Consider the following 12,966-nt stretch of genomic DNA (forward strand, 5'->3'; position numbering starts at 1 on the left):
CATCCAGGCATGTTTTACCCACTAAACCTAGGCTTTTTCTAATTCAGTTTGGTTTGGTCTGATTTGAATTGCTGTGTTGGCAGAGAGGCTTATCAGGGTGTAGGAACTTTTAGAAAGAGTATCAAATTTAACTATAGCTTCTGTTTCTCCAATCCAGAAGATTCCCAACACACTACTAGAGAAAGGACATACCCTAAACCTAAATCTCAACATAGATTCTGTTCTATGTCAGAACATTTATCACCCAGACACAATACCAGAGTATTGAAGACCCATGTGTGAGGCGAAAACAAAATAAATCAAAAGTGTAATTCTTCAGTTAGTGATCCTTAAAGCCAACAAGGGGAGACAAACACATTGAAAAATAAAAATTCAAAATAAAATAGTATAACACAAGTTAAAAGACATTTTATGCTAAAGGAACCAGCTCAGGGTAGTGTTTTAAAACCCAAATTGAGCCAGGAGGTGGTGGCTCATGCCTTTAATCCCAGCACTGAGGAAGCAGAGGCAGTCAGATCTCTGTGCGTTGGAGCCCAGCCTGGTCTACAAAGTGAGTTCCAACCCTGTCTCAAAAAACCAAACAAATGCCGGGCGTTGGTGGCGCACGCCTTCAATCCCAGCACTGGGGATGCAGAGGCAGGTGGATCTCTGTGAGTTCGAGGCCAGCCTGGTCTACAGAGTGAGTTCCAGGACAGCCTCCAAAACAATACAGAGAAACCCTGTCTCGAAAAACCAAAAAAAAAAAAAAAAAAAAAAACCAAACAAACAAAGAAAGCCCGAATTGTTAACCTGAATAGTAAGGTATGGATAAATAAAAGGAATACAGAAAAGAAGTCAAATTATTCCTGTTTGTAGATTATAACAGCCTATATTTAAAATACCCTTAAAATTCTGATAAGCACTTTCAACAAACTAGGAGGATACAATATCTACATACAAAAATCAACAGCTTCCCAATATACACCAGCAATGAATGAGGGGGAAAAAACAAATTTCTGTCACAAAAGCTCCTCTGAAATAAAATGCTCAGGAATGAACAGAAGTGCACCATAGTCAGCATCTGAATCTTGTCAGCTGGGCATGGTGGAAGATGCCTTTAATCCCAGCATTCCAGAAGCAGAGGCAGGAGGACCACTGATTTCAAAGCCTTATTTATCTACATAGAGAGATCCAGGTTGAGTAATGGTACTGTGTTGTTTCTCAGAATATGAGAGATTACAGTACAGATTCACAATTTAATGACATTTGTATTTGATTTTTTTAAAATAAAGACTTTAACTGGGCAGTGGTTTTGCACGCCCTTAATCTCAGCACTCCAGAGGCAGAGGCAGGCGGATCTCTGTGAGTTCGAGGCCAGCCTGGCCCACAGAGAAAGTTCCAAGATAGGCTCCAAAGCAATACAGAGAAACAGTGTTTCGAAAAAACCAAAAATAAAAATAATACAATAAAAATAAAATAAATAAAAAAATAAAGACTTTAAATGCAAGGAGAAAACTTTACTGAAATGCCCTCTTACCCACGTCAAAATGGCAGCCACCAAGAAAGACATGTTGTCGAGGACACAGAGGAAAGGAATGCTTTACACACTTGGCGCAGTTGTAAATTAGCAAAGTCACTGTGAGGGTTGGCAGAAGCCTGGCCACCCTCCTGGCTGCCTCCCTTCCCTTGAGTTCTACCTTTGCCTGCTAGATTAGAGTTTCTTCCACTTGAAAGTAAATCCATTCAGAAAACAAGGATAATCTGTTCTAAACTCAGGAAACTCTGCTTGCTACAAAGATTTAACCACTTGTATTTTTTTTTTTTCGAGACAGTGTTTCTCTGTGGCTTTGGAGGCTGTCCTGGAACTCGCTTGGTAGTCCAGGCTGGTCTCGAACTCACAGAGATCCGCCTACCTCTGCCTCCCAAGTGCTGGGATTAAAGGCGTGGGCCACCAACGCCCGGCGTTAGCCACTTGTAGAGAGAAGCCTTTTTCTTGTCTGCGGCTTTGATTTTTCCTCACCAGTCGCCTGGGCTCTGCTACGTTGTAGTCCCCAAATAACACACAAGACGCTGTATTAATTATGAAGCTGTTGGCCTTGCTTGTTTCTTATTGGCTAGCTTTGACTTAAGTATTTATCCCATAATTGTTAATCTAAGTATTTCTCTTACTGGAGAAAAGTTTCCGAGCTTCTTACCCGTATGGCGGTTACATCTTGACTCCCTGTGTTTCTACTACCCAGAATCCTCCTGGACTCCTAGTCCCACCTATCTTGCTTCCCTATTGGCCAACAGTGCTTTATTGATATATACACAGGACTTCCCCCATCAACCACTGTTTAACTGTTTTCTATAATTTCTTTAAAACATAAAAAGGTGGTGGCGCATACCTTTAATCCCAGCACTCGGGAGGCAGAGGCAGGTGTATCTCTGTGAGTAAGAGACCAGCCTGGTCTACAAGAGCGAGTTCCAGGACAGCCTCCAAAGCCACAGAGAAACCCTGTCTCGAAAAACAAAACAAACAAACAAAAAAGCAAACAAAAAAGTGAAGGGAGCAGGCAAAAGCGCCTTGGCCTAAGCACTGCCATTTTGACTTCAGACTCCGTTTACCTATGGCACGAAGCACAGTTCAGGTTCCCAAGCCCTAGGGGAGCTGAGAACTTTCCAAAGGCTGACCAACCTCCTCCCTAAACACTAGAAACAGTCTGTTATGCCCCTTAGCTCCTTAAAGTCTTATAGCTGCAGGAGGAGAGGAGGAAGGGGGAAGTGGGATTGGAATGTAAAAGATAAATTAATAAAAAGAAAGAAAGAAAAAGCACCATTGTGGCTGTTGGTAACAACAGATAGAACAAGTGAATCTGATTGGTTGCACTGAAAAGCTCCCATTTTCTGTTGGTTGACGATGATAGAACACATAGGAAAAGTCCCTAATCTTTGACTTCTGGTTGGTGAAAATTGTAACTGTAACTTAGCAACAAATGTTTGTGATTTTTGTGCTTATAGACCCCATTTCTGCACCTATTCTGGGCTGCCAGGAGAAACCAGGCTCCTAGCAGCCCTGATTAATCAATGATTCCTCTCATATGGTGAATTATTAAAATTTAAGTGTTGTCAGGGGCTGGACCAATGTTTCAGTGGTTAAGAGCAGTAGCTGCTCTTCCAGATGACCTGGGTTCAATTCCCAGCACCCACATGGCAGCTCACAACTGTCTGTAACTCCACTTACAGGGGATCCAACAGCCTCACACCAACGCACATAAAATAAAGTTAAATGAAATTAAAAAAAAAAAATTAAGTGTTGTCTCTCTCCTTCCTTGTAGCGCATAACCGGCTAGGTGTAACAAAAAGCTCTCAACAGTATACCTAAAACAGTGTTGTTTTCTTGCACAACTAAATACAAACTATGGAAAATTTTTATAAATATATATAAATGGGGGACTGATGAGATGGCTCAATGGTTAAGCACACATACTCAGAGGACCAAATTCCCAGCATGGAGTGACATACACACATACATGCAGGCAAAAACATTCATATACACAAAACAAGAAAACAAAATAAATAAATCTTTTAAAATCATAGTTAGCTGGAGGGCCTGGAGAGATGGCTCAGTGTTTTAGAGCACTGGCTGCTCTTCCAGAGGACCTGGATTAGGGCTTTGATTCACAGCACCCATGTGGCATCTCACATGTATGAACAGCCGGGCAGTGGTGGTGCTCGCCTTTGATCCTAGCACTCAGGAGGCAGAGGCACGTGGACTCTTTCTGAGTTTGAGGCCAGCCTTGTCTACAAAGCAAGTCCTAGGACAGCCAGTGAGACATAGAGAAACCCTTTTTCAGAAGCCAAAAGTAAGTAAATAAATACTGAACTATTGGTTCATGAGCATTGGTGTCGGGTCCCCAGGTATGCGCTGCTATGTGGGTGCTGGGAACTGAGCGGCTGGTGCTCTTAACCACTGAGCCAATCTTCCAACCCTTAAGCAAAGAAAAAATAAAGTGAATCTGAGCAGTGGTGATGGCACACAGACAGGAGGATCTGTGTAAGTTCAAGGCCAGCCTAGTCTACAGAGGGAAGTGCAGGACTGTCACTCAGAGAAACCCTGTCTCGGAAAAAAACCTAAATAAATAAATAGAAAACTAAAATAAAAAATATAAACCTTTTCTCCTAACAAACTGATTTTTCTGTACAATCTCAAACTTGTTGCCTTCTAGAGAGTGATGAAGCTTTTTTTTTAATGTGTATTGGTGTTTTGCCTGTTTGTATGTCTGGAGTTACAGACAGTTGTGAGCTGCCCAGGGGGTGATGGGAATTGAGCCTAAGTCCTCTGGACAATCAGCTAATGCTCTTAACTGCTGAGTCATCTCTCCAACCCATTTTTTTTTTTTTAAAGACAGTCCCATATATCCCTGCCTGGCCTTAAGTTTGGCATATAGCTGAGCATGACCTCAAATACCTGATTCTCTTGTCTCTCCCTCCCTGAGAGCTAGAGCTGCAGGTGTATACCATCGCACCCTGCACTGGCTGGTCTTATGTCGGCTTCACTCAAGCTAGAGTCATCTGAAAGAAGGGAGCCTCAATTGAGAAATTGTCTCCATGAGATCCAGCTGTAAGGTATCTTCTTAATTAGTGACCAATGGAGGAGAGCCCAGGCCATTGTTTTGGGAGGGATTGTTTTTTTTTTTTTTCCGAGACAGGCTTTCTCTGTATTGCTTTGGAGCCTGTCCTGGAACTCGCTCTGTAGACCAGGCTGGCTTTGAACTCATGGAAATCCGACTGCCTCTGCCTCCTGAGTGCTGGGATCAAAGGTGTATATCACCACCACCCAGCCTTGGCCATCCTTTCAACCTCTACAATTTCTTGTTTGTTGGTTTTGAAATTGGGTCTCACTGTGTATGCCAGGCAGGCTTCCTGGATGTCCTCTTGCCTCTGTTTCCCAAATGCTAGAATAGCTAGATATACACCACCACACCCAGCTTGTCTACAATTTTCTTAAGAATGCTTCAAAAGGGGCTGGAGAGATGGCTCAGTAGTTAGGAGCACTGGCTGCTCTTCCAGAGGTCCTGAGTTCAATTCCCAGCAACCACATGGTGGTTCACAACCATCTGTAGCGAGATCTGGTGCCCTCTTTTGGAATGTAGGCAGAACACCGTATACTTAATAATAAATAAATAAATAAAATCTTAAAAAAAAAAGAATGCTTCAGAAAAGAAGTGGGGGGGGAGTGGGGGGTGTACAGACCTTTAATCCCAGCTCTTGGGAGGCAGAGGCAGGCTGATCTCTGTAAATTCCAGGACAGCCAGGGCTACACAGAGAGACCTTGTGTCAAACAAAGAAACAAATAAGAACTCTTCAAAAGAGAACCTGTTAGTCCAGGTGATGGTGGCACATACCTTTAATACCAGCACTAAGGAGGCAGAAGCAGCTGGATCTCAGTGAATTCAGGGCTAGACTGGTTTACACAGGAAGAGCCTGTTCCCCAAAGGAAACTGTCTGTTTAATTTCATCACTGCTGCTGGGTAAAACACAATAAAATGAATGAGAAGGACAGAAGCAAGAAATCGGGAAGTTTGAGGGAGGAGTCTCCAGTCAGATGGCACAATTCCAGGACCTACATCTTTCCTGAGACATTGTTTCTCTTTAGTTTGTTTACATGATTCCTAAGTATATTTTTAGTATAGGACAGTTTTCCATCTTTTTTAAGATTTATTTATTACATACACACTGTTCTGCCTGCAGATCAGAAGAGGGCACCAGGTCTCATTACGGATGGTTATGATCCACCATGTGGTTGCTGGGAATTGAACTCAGGACCTCTGGAAGAGCAGCCAGTGCTCTTAACTTCTGAACCACCTCTCCAGTCCCAGTTTTCCATCTTTTTTTTTTTTTTTTTTTTTTTTTTTGGTTTTTCGAGACAGGGTTTCTCTGTGGCTTTGGATGCTGTCCTGGAACTCACTTTGTAGACCAGGCTGGCCTCGAACTCACAGAGATCCGCCTGCCTCTGCCTCCCGAGTGCTGGGATTAAAGGCGTGCGCCACCAACGCCCGGCCCAGTTTTCCATCTTAACCTACATTAACTATGGAACTTTCCTTTCAGTGCAACCTACAACCTCCAAAATATGACAAGTATATTGTCTGTTAATATGGTATGAAGACAGAGTAGACAAAACAAAAAAAATCTTCTTGAATTTAGAAAATCTCATTGAAATGAATCCAAGTGATTGAGACTGAGTTATTAAATGTATTAATACCAAGATATCTTACTTATTAATATTCTAATATAGAGTAAACCTTTGTAACAATCCATTGCTCTGATAGCTATATTCTTTTTTTGTTTGTTTTATTTGGGGTTTCATCTGTTTGTTTGTAACCTCATTTGACCTGAAATGTACTGTGTAGTCAGGCTGACCTTGAACTCATGATCCCAGCTTACTAAATGCTGGGATCACAGATATGAGCCATTACAGCCCCTTTATGTTCTTTTTATTTGTTTTAATTTTATTTGATAGTCGATGAACTTGTTTTTATTTGTCTATTTATTTGTATTTTTTTTTCTAGACAAGGTCTCACTAAGTAGCTTTGACTGGCCTGGAACTCTGTAGACCAGGCTAGCCCCAAAGTCATAAAGATCTGCCTGCTTCTGCCACCCAACTGCTGAGATTAAAGACACGTATCACCATGCCAGGCAAACTTGGTTTCATTTTCCTACCTCTTCCTCATGAAATAAAGTAATACTTGGGCCAGTAATAAGACTCAACAGGCAAAAACACTTGCTATGCAAGTCTGACTACCTGAGTTCTATTCCTGGGATCCAGGGTGGGAGAAGCAACTTCTGAAAGTTATCCTGTGATTGCCACACATGTGCCATGATATGCACATGTCTGTAATCACTCATCATATACACTATTAATGATCAAGTAAGTTAACAACACTAATTTATTTTCATATATTTATTTACAAATTCATTAATCAAAAGAAGGAAAACTGATTGGAAATTGCATTGTTGGGTGTCCACCAGAGACCTTTTGGCTATATCTGAAGCAATTTAGGTAGCTTTTTAGCTATTTTTGAAGGGATTTAAGTGTCGCGTCCGCTGTGCAGCCTGTGTCCGAGAATATGGCGAGGGTGTTGTTTTCTTGCTCACGTGCAGCAGAGGAATTAACAACCAGGAAGAAACATTCTGAAGGAAGATGTGTTCTGTCTAAGAAATGAAGTGACTCTTCTGTATTAGGGACAGTTTGAGAGAGAGCCCACTCCCCTGCTTGTATCTTCTAGTGTTAGAAATTCTACTTACTCTTGTTCTAGCTGTGGTCAGCTATGTCAATACATTGAAGGAACCCGTTTCCTGTTCTTCCTCAGTAAGATAAAGTTGCTATGAATTCATAGCTGTTACCTTTGGGAAAGTTACAAAACAGAGGCAACCGCCTCTTCAAGCTTCCCCTAGCATTTACTAAATAGCCCAGCTGTTCTTAGAAACGCCTATGCTTTGGGCTGTGCCTAAACCCATCAAAGAACACCTATGGCCAGCTCTGGGCCCAGATCCAACAAGACCATGAGAAGAAACCCACCTTTGGGAGAAGCTAGACGGCATTAGGGGTAACATGTGGCTATTACTTGTTTTTGTGTGTGTGTGTGTGTTCTAGGGAATTAAGAAACCCTGAAATGTGCCAATCTTTCTCATTCACCTGCATCCCTATGACCCTAACTTATCACAAGTAAAAAACAAAAACACAGTCAGGTGGAGTAGCACATGTCTTTAATCCCAGCACTGGGGAAGCAGAAGTAGGTGGATCTCTGTGAGTTCAAGGGCAGCCTGGTTTACATGGTGCATTCCAGGACAGCCAGGGCTGCAAAGAGAAACCCTTTCTCAAAAAAACAAAACAAAATAAAAAGGCAAACAAACAAAAACAGAGTGAGTTCCAGGACAGCCTCCAAAACAATACAGGGAAACGCTGTCTCGAAAAAACCAGAGAGAGAGAGAGAGAGAGAGAGAGAGAGAGAGAAAGAAAGAGAGAGAATACTGCCATCTGGTGGCCTTGATTTCTCCAAACCTGACAGAGTCCTACACTGATACACTGAGGACATTTCCACTGACTTGCTATTTCTTTTCTCCAAGCTTGACCTTTTCCTGTTGGAAGGGAAGTAAAATGCGATTCTCAGCAGGGTTTGACAAGCAAACAGGTCAATATCTAGAAAACAAATAACCAAGGGAAGTGCTTAACTCAGAGAAAGCAGAGGCCGCATGTCGCACCTGCTGTGCGGCCTGCATCCGAGAATGTAGCGAGGTGGTCGGGATAGATGACACAGAGACCGGTCGGTTGCTTTAAGAAAACTTTATGCTTCCCAAGTCAGCTTAGGAGGAGACCCCAGTCCGCTTAGGAGAGAGAAGTCTCAGGAGAAGTCTCTCTAAGAAAAAGGAGCTTCCCTTTTTAAGGACTTCTGCCATTCATCTACATACCATTCTTTCCTCCTGGCTGGTGCTTTAATCTACGGCCCCAGAATCGGGGAGACACCACAGGGAAACAGGAAGAGGCATCTAGCCGTAGGGTATGTGAAAGGCCTGGTATTTCAGTGAGCAAGCCCTTATCTGAGCCCTATCAAGAGCTTTAAAGCACTGAATTGTTTTCAGTAAACATTACACAGATGCCTGCTCCCAGGCCGAAGGGGAAGTGGGTTTCTGCTCAAGGTCTGGTGTCCCCACAATTCACCCCTTTTTATTTTTAAATGAGGCACTCCTGTCTTAGGTCAAGTAGGGTCACCCTCCCTGGCCCGTCTTTGGGGGACCTTGAACCCCTGTCTTAGGTGGGAGTGGGTCTTCCCCACAGGTTGCCCGTCAAAAGAGCGCCCCAACCTTAAAATCATTTGTAATAAGGCTTTATGGCTATCGGGATTGCCATGGGCTAAGGCACTTTGAACTCAGCATGAAGCCAGAATGCCTACTGCCACTGTTACCATTCCTAGGACCCCCACTGACATAACGCCTCTCTGTCACCTGCCCATCCCCCGATCTGGGCCTTAACATTCTACCACCAGCCTTTCTTTGCTACAAGGGTGATTTATAGTTACAATTTGACGGTCAAAACAGTGATAAAGTTTACAATCATTTTAAGATCTACTTAGGAAAGCATTAGAGAGTGCACTTGCACAGATACATTAGGTACAATCATTGATGTTACACATGTAGCATTATAAAAAATATGAACAAGAGGCTTGTTGCACTATTTACAGAGTACCAATTTGTTCCTGTGGTGATGTAGTCTGTAGATTTAATGTCAGTAGTATCAGCCGAACATGCAACCCGAGTCAAAATCTTTTTGTCGCACCAGGACAAACCACATTTCTCCAGAAAAACACACTGATTCCAGAAACAGGAACTACCAAGTCTGATATTTCAAGTGACCATGTCCTGTTCAAATACTGAAAAAAGGCTTTTGCCATTCATCACAGTCCATACCAATGTCCAAATGTTTTAAATGGGTCCTTTTTCCCCCAAAGGGAAAAGCTGGCAAAATGAATTCTGTTGTTTTAAGGTGTATCAAAGGCTAGCTGCTAATCTTCCAGTTTTGTTGGCTTTGGGATGAAAACTCACGGGTCCAGGAGGTTGATGTAGCAAGCCTGATGAGACACTGGAAATCTCGAACTGACTGTTTTATTTCTTTCTCCGGCTGTAGATTTGATGACATCAAGGGTCAGGAACACCGACTTAGGAGATCTCGAACTGGCTTGAGCAGGCTCCCATGGTCTCAGGTCCAGTTTTCTCTGCTCCATGCATCTCACCAAATGTTGTGACAGCTACTGAAGCTTTATTCTTTTCCTGTAAGAAAACACAAACATGCCCTCGACCCCAAATTAGGGTCTTCTCTACTGTCTAGTGTATGGATGTTTCCATTTGACCTGAGTAATAGTTGTTTAACTTTCATTATGTCAGAATCTGTCTGAAGCAGATTCCTCACTGGCATTTACATTTTAAAAAATTTTAAATGAGGAGTGGATTATTTAATGAATCATGTGGGGACTGGGGACATTACTCCCCCCTTTTATTTTTAAATTTTGTTTGAACTGTTGAAGTTGGACCATAACAGTAGAAGGATTTGTCTACCCTCCTTAGTCAACTATCTAGGTGAATTGGGATCACTATTTAAATTATTAGTAGATGTCCTTTAAAAGGGACATAACCATTAAGTACCTTTGAGAATCATTTAAGGATTGTAAACTATACTACGTCCCAAATAGTCCTTTTTTTTTTTTCTAACCTGTAGCTCTCACTAGCTGACAAGGCCTCATTTGCATCTGAGCTGACAAGGCCTAATTTGCATCTACACAGACACCTTTGGGGGTGGGGGCCTGCCAAAGCAGCAGGACAGTTCCCTGAAAAAAAAAACCTCTCTCTCTCTCTCTCTCTCTCTCTCTCTCCCTCTCTCTCTCTCTCTCTCTCTCTCTCTCTGTCTGACTGGCTCTGAGGGCTTAACTTGAATTTTTTGTTAAAATATTAACCGACTGACTGGATGTTTCTGCTCAAGGTCTGGTGTCCCCACAGCCGCAGTCGAGCCTCAAATATATCCTGCTCATTCCTTCATTAATGTCTGTGGAGTTGGCCTTATGCTAGTCACTGTCTCAAGCTCCATCAACACAGCAGAGACTAAAAGTAGTAGAAATGTGTGTTTTCACATTTGTGTTTATTCCAGCACTACTCACAGCAGCCAAAATATGGAACCTCCCAAGATATCCATCAACAGGTGAGTGGATAAAGCAAATGTGCTAAATACATACAGTGGTGTTTTGTTTGGTTTGGTTTGGTTTCTCTGCATAGCTTTTGGAGCCTGTCCTGGAACTCACTTTGAAGACCATGTTGGCTTTGAACTCACAGAGATCTGCCTGTCTCTGACTCCCGAGTGTCCCGAGTTGTCACCACCACCACCCTGCTTAATGGAGTTTTATCCCACCATAAAGAATACTGAAATCACATCACTTACAAGAAAATGTATGGTACAGCAGATCATCCCATTAATCAAAAAAGACTGGACAGGAAGACAAATAGCATGTCTTCTCTCACATGCAGTATGTGGGGTATAAAGATGTAAGGGGGGTGGGCGTTGGTGGCGCACGCCTTTAATCCCAGCACTTGGGAGGCAGAGGCAGGTGGATCTCTGTGAGTTCGAGACCAGCCTGGTCTACAACAGCTAGTTCCAGGACAGTCTCCAAAGCCACAGAGAAACCCTGCCTGGACAAACCAATAAAAAAGAAAGAAAGAAAAAGAAAATGTAAGGGGGACTATGATGGGTGAAAAAAGGGTCTAAGTAGAAGGGGAAGGGGGACGAGAGAGAAAATGAGGAAAGAAAAGCAGTATATCATGCTTCTTTTCATGTGTGTTAGGGGCACAGAGTCCTTGTACTCACAGGTAGGCACTTGGGAAACCAGGAATGTTAAACACAGAGCTGTCTCTTTAAAGAAAGCAATGTATACCTGTTTTCCACCCAGAAGGTCGAGAATGGAGGATAGCCTGATAACCTCTGCATTATCTGTAAGGTAAGGCCACACCCAGTTCCCCCAGACTCTTAAGTTTATTTCAATCATCCTCCCTGGACCCTTATCTCCAGCATTGTCAGTCAATCTATAGAACCCATCTTTATGGGAGATGTCACATGTACTTTACAAATCAGGTGGTTTACAGCCTGGTGACCTTTGTGCTATACTTATGATCAAGACCGCACCTCCTCTAGACCCTTAAAATGTCACATGGAGACAATCTATAGAGCTCATCTTTATGGAAGAGGTCACATGTACTTTACAATGAGTTTCAGTGCATGTTTTAAGCTTTATTGTACACGCCAGACTAAACTAATTATCATCAGGAAACTTTTTTTCCAAATGGTAATGTACTTAAATATGCCTAAAAGAAACTGCCCGGTGTCAGACTCTAGAAATTGGAACCAATACCGACTACTGAATCCAGTTGAACCAGACTTTCTTCTTGGCTTTTGGATTGACACTCGGCAGGTCTCGGTGGTTGCAGAACCCCAGATGAATAGCAGTTCCTCTTAGGCATATATCCAAAAGTTGCCCATTCATAAAACAAGGACATCTGTTCAACTATGTTCATAGCAGCATTATTTGTTTTTTGTTTTTTGTTTTTTTTGGTTTTTTTCTCTGTAGCTTTGGAGGCTGTCCTGGAACTCACTTTGTAGATCAGGCTGGCCTCGAACTCACAGAGATCCGCCTGCCTCTGCCTCCTGAGTGCTGGGATTAAAGGCGTGCACCACCAACGCCCGGCAGCAGCATTATTTGTAATAGCCAGAACCTGGAAGCAACCTAGATGCCCCTCAACTGAAGAGTGGATAGAGAAAATGTGGTACATTTACACAATGGAGTAATATTCAGTGGAAAAAAACAATGGAATCTTGAAATTTGCAGGCAAATGGAAGGCACTAGAAAAAACCATCCTGAGTGAGGTAACCCAGTCACAAAAAGAGAAACATGGTATGTACTCACTCATTTATGGATTTTAGACATGAATCAGGGGAGTGCCAGCATATAGTCCCACTGCCAGAGTCTAGGAAACAGAACCTTCATCCAGCGACTAATGAAAGCAGAGGCAGATACTCACAGACAAACACTGAACTGAACTCCTGGAACCCAGTGTCAGAAAGAGAGAACTGATGGGCAAAGGAGTTAAGAGTGGGCTGGTTTAACCCACAGAAACAGACCTGAACAAGGGGGAGCTCTTGATGGCTGTGTGGAAAGCATGGGACTCTCCCAGACCTCCTGAATGTGGATGTCAGTGAGGAGGCCTAGGTAATTTATGGGGCCATGGGTAGTACTTATCCCTGGCGTACAAATAGACTTTGAGTGCCCATGCCACAATATGAGGTGCTCTCTCAGCCAGGACTCTTGGGGGATGGCCTAGACCCTGCCCTGGATGAAATGACAATTACTAGAGATCCACCATGGAGGGCTTCACCCTCCCTGGGGATCAGAGTGGAGATTGGGTGGGGGA

This window comes from Mesocricetus auratus, unplaced genomic scaffold (assembly GCF_017639785.1).
Source record: "Mesocricetus auratus isolate SY011 unplaced genomic scaffold, BCM_Maur_2.0 Super-Scaffold_100676, whole genome shotgun sequence".
Lineage (NCBI taxonomy): Eukaryota > Metazoa > Chordata > Mammalia > Rodentia > Cricetidae > Mesocricetus > Mesocricetus auratus.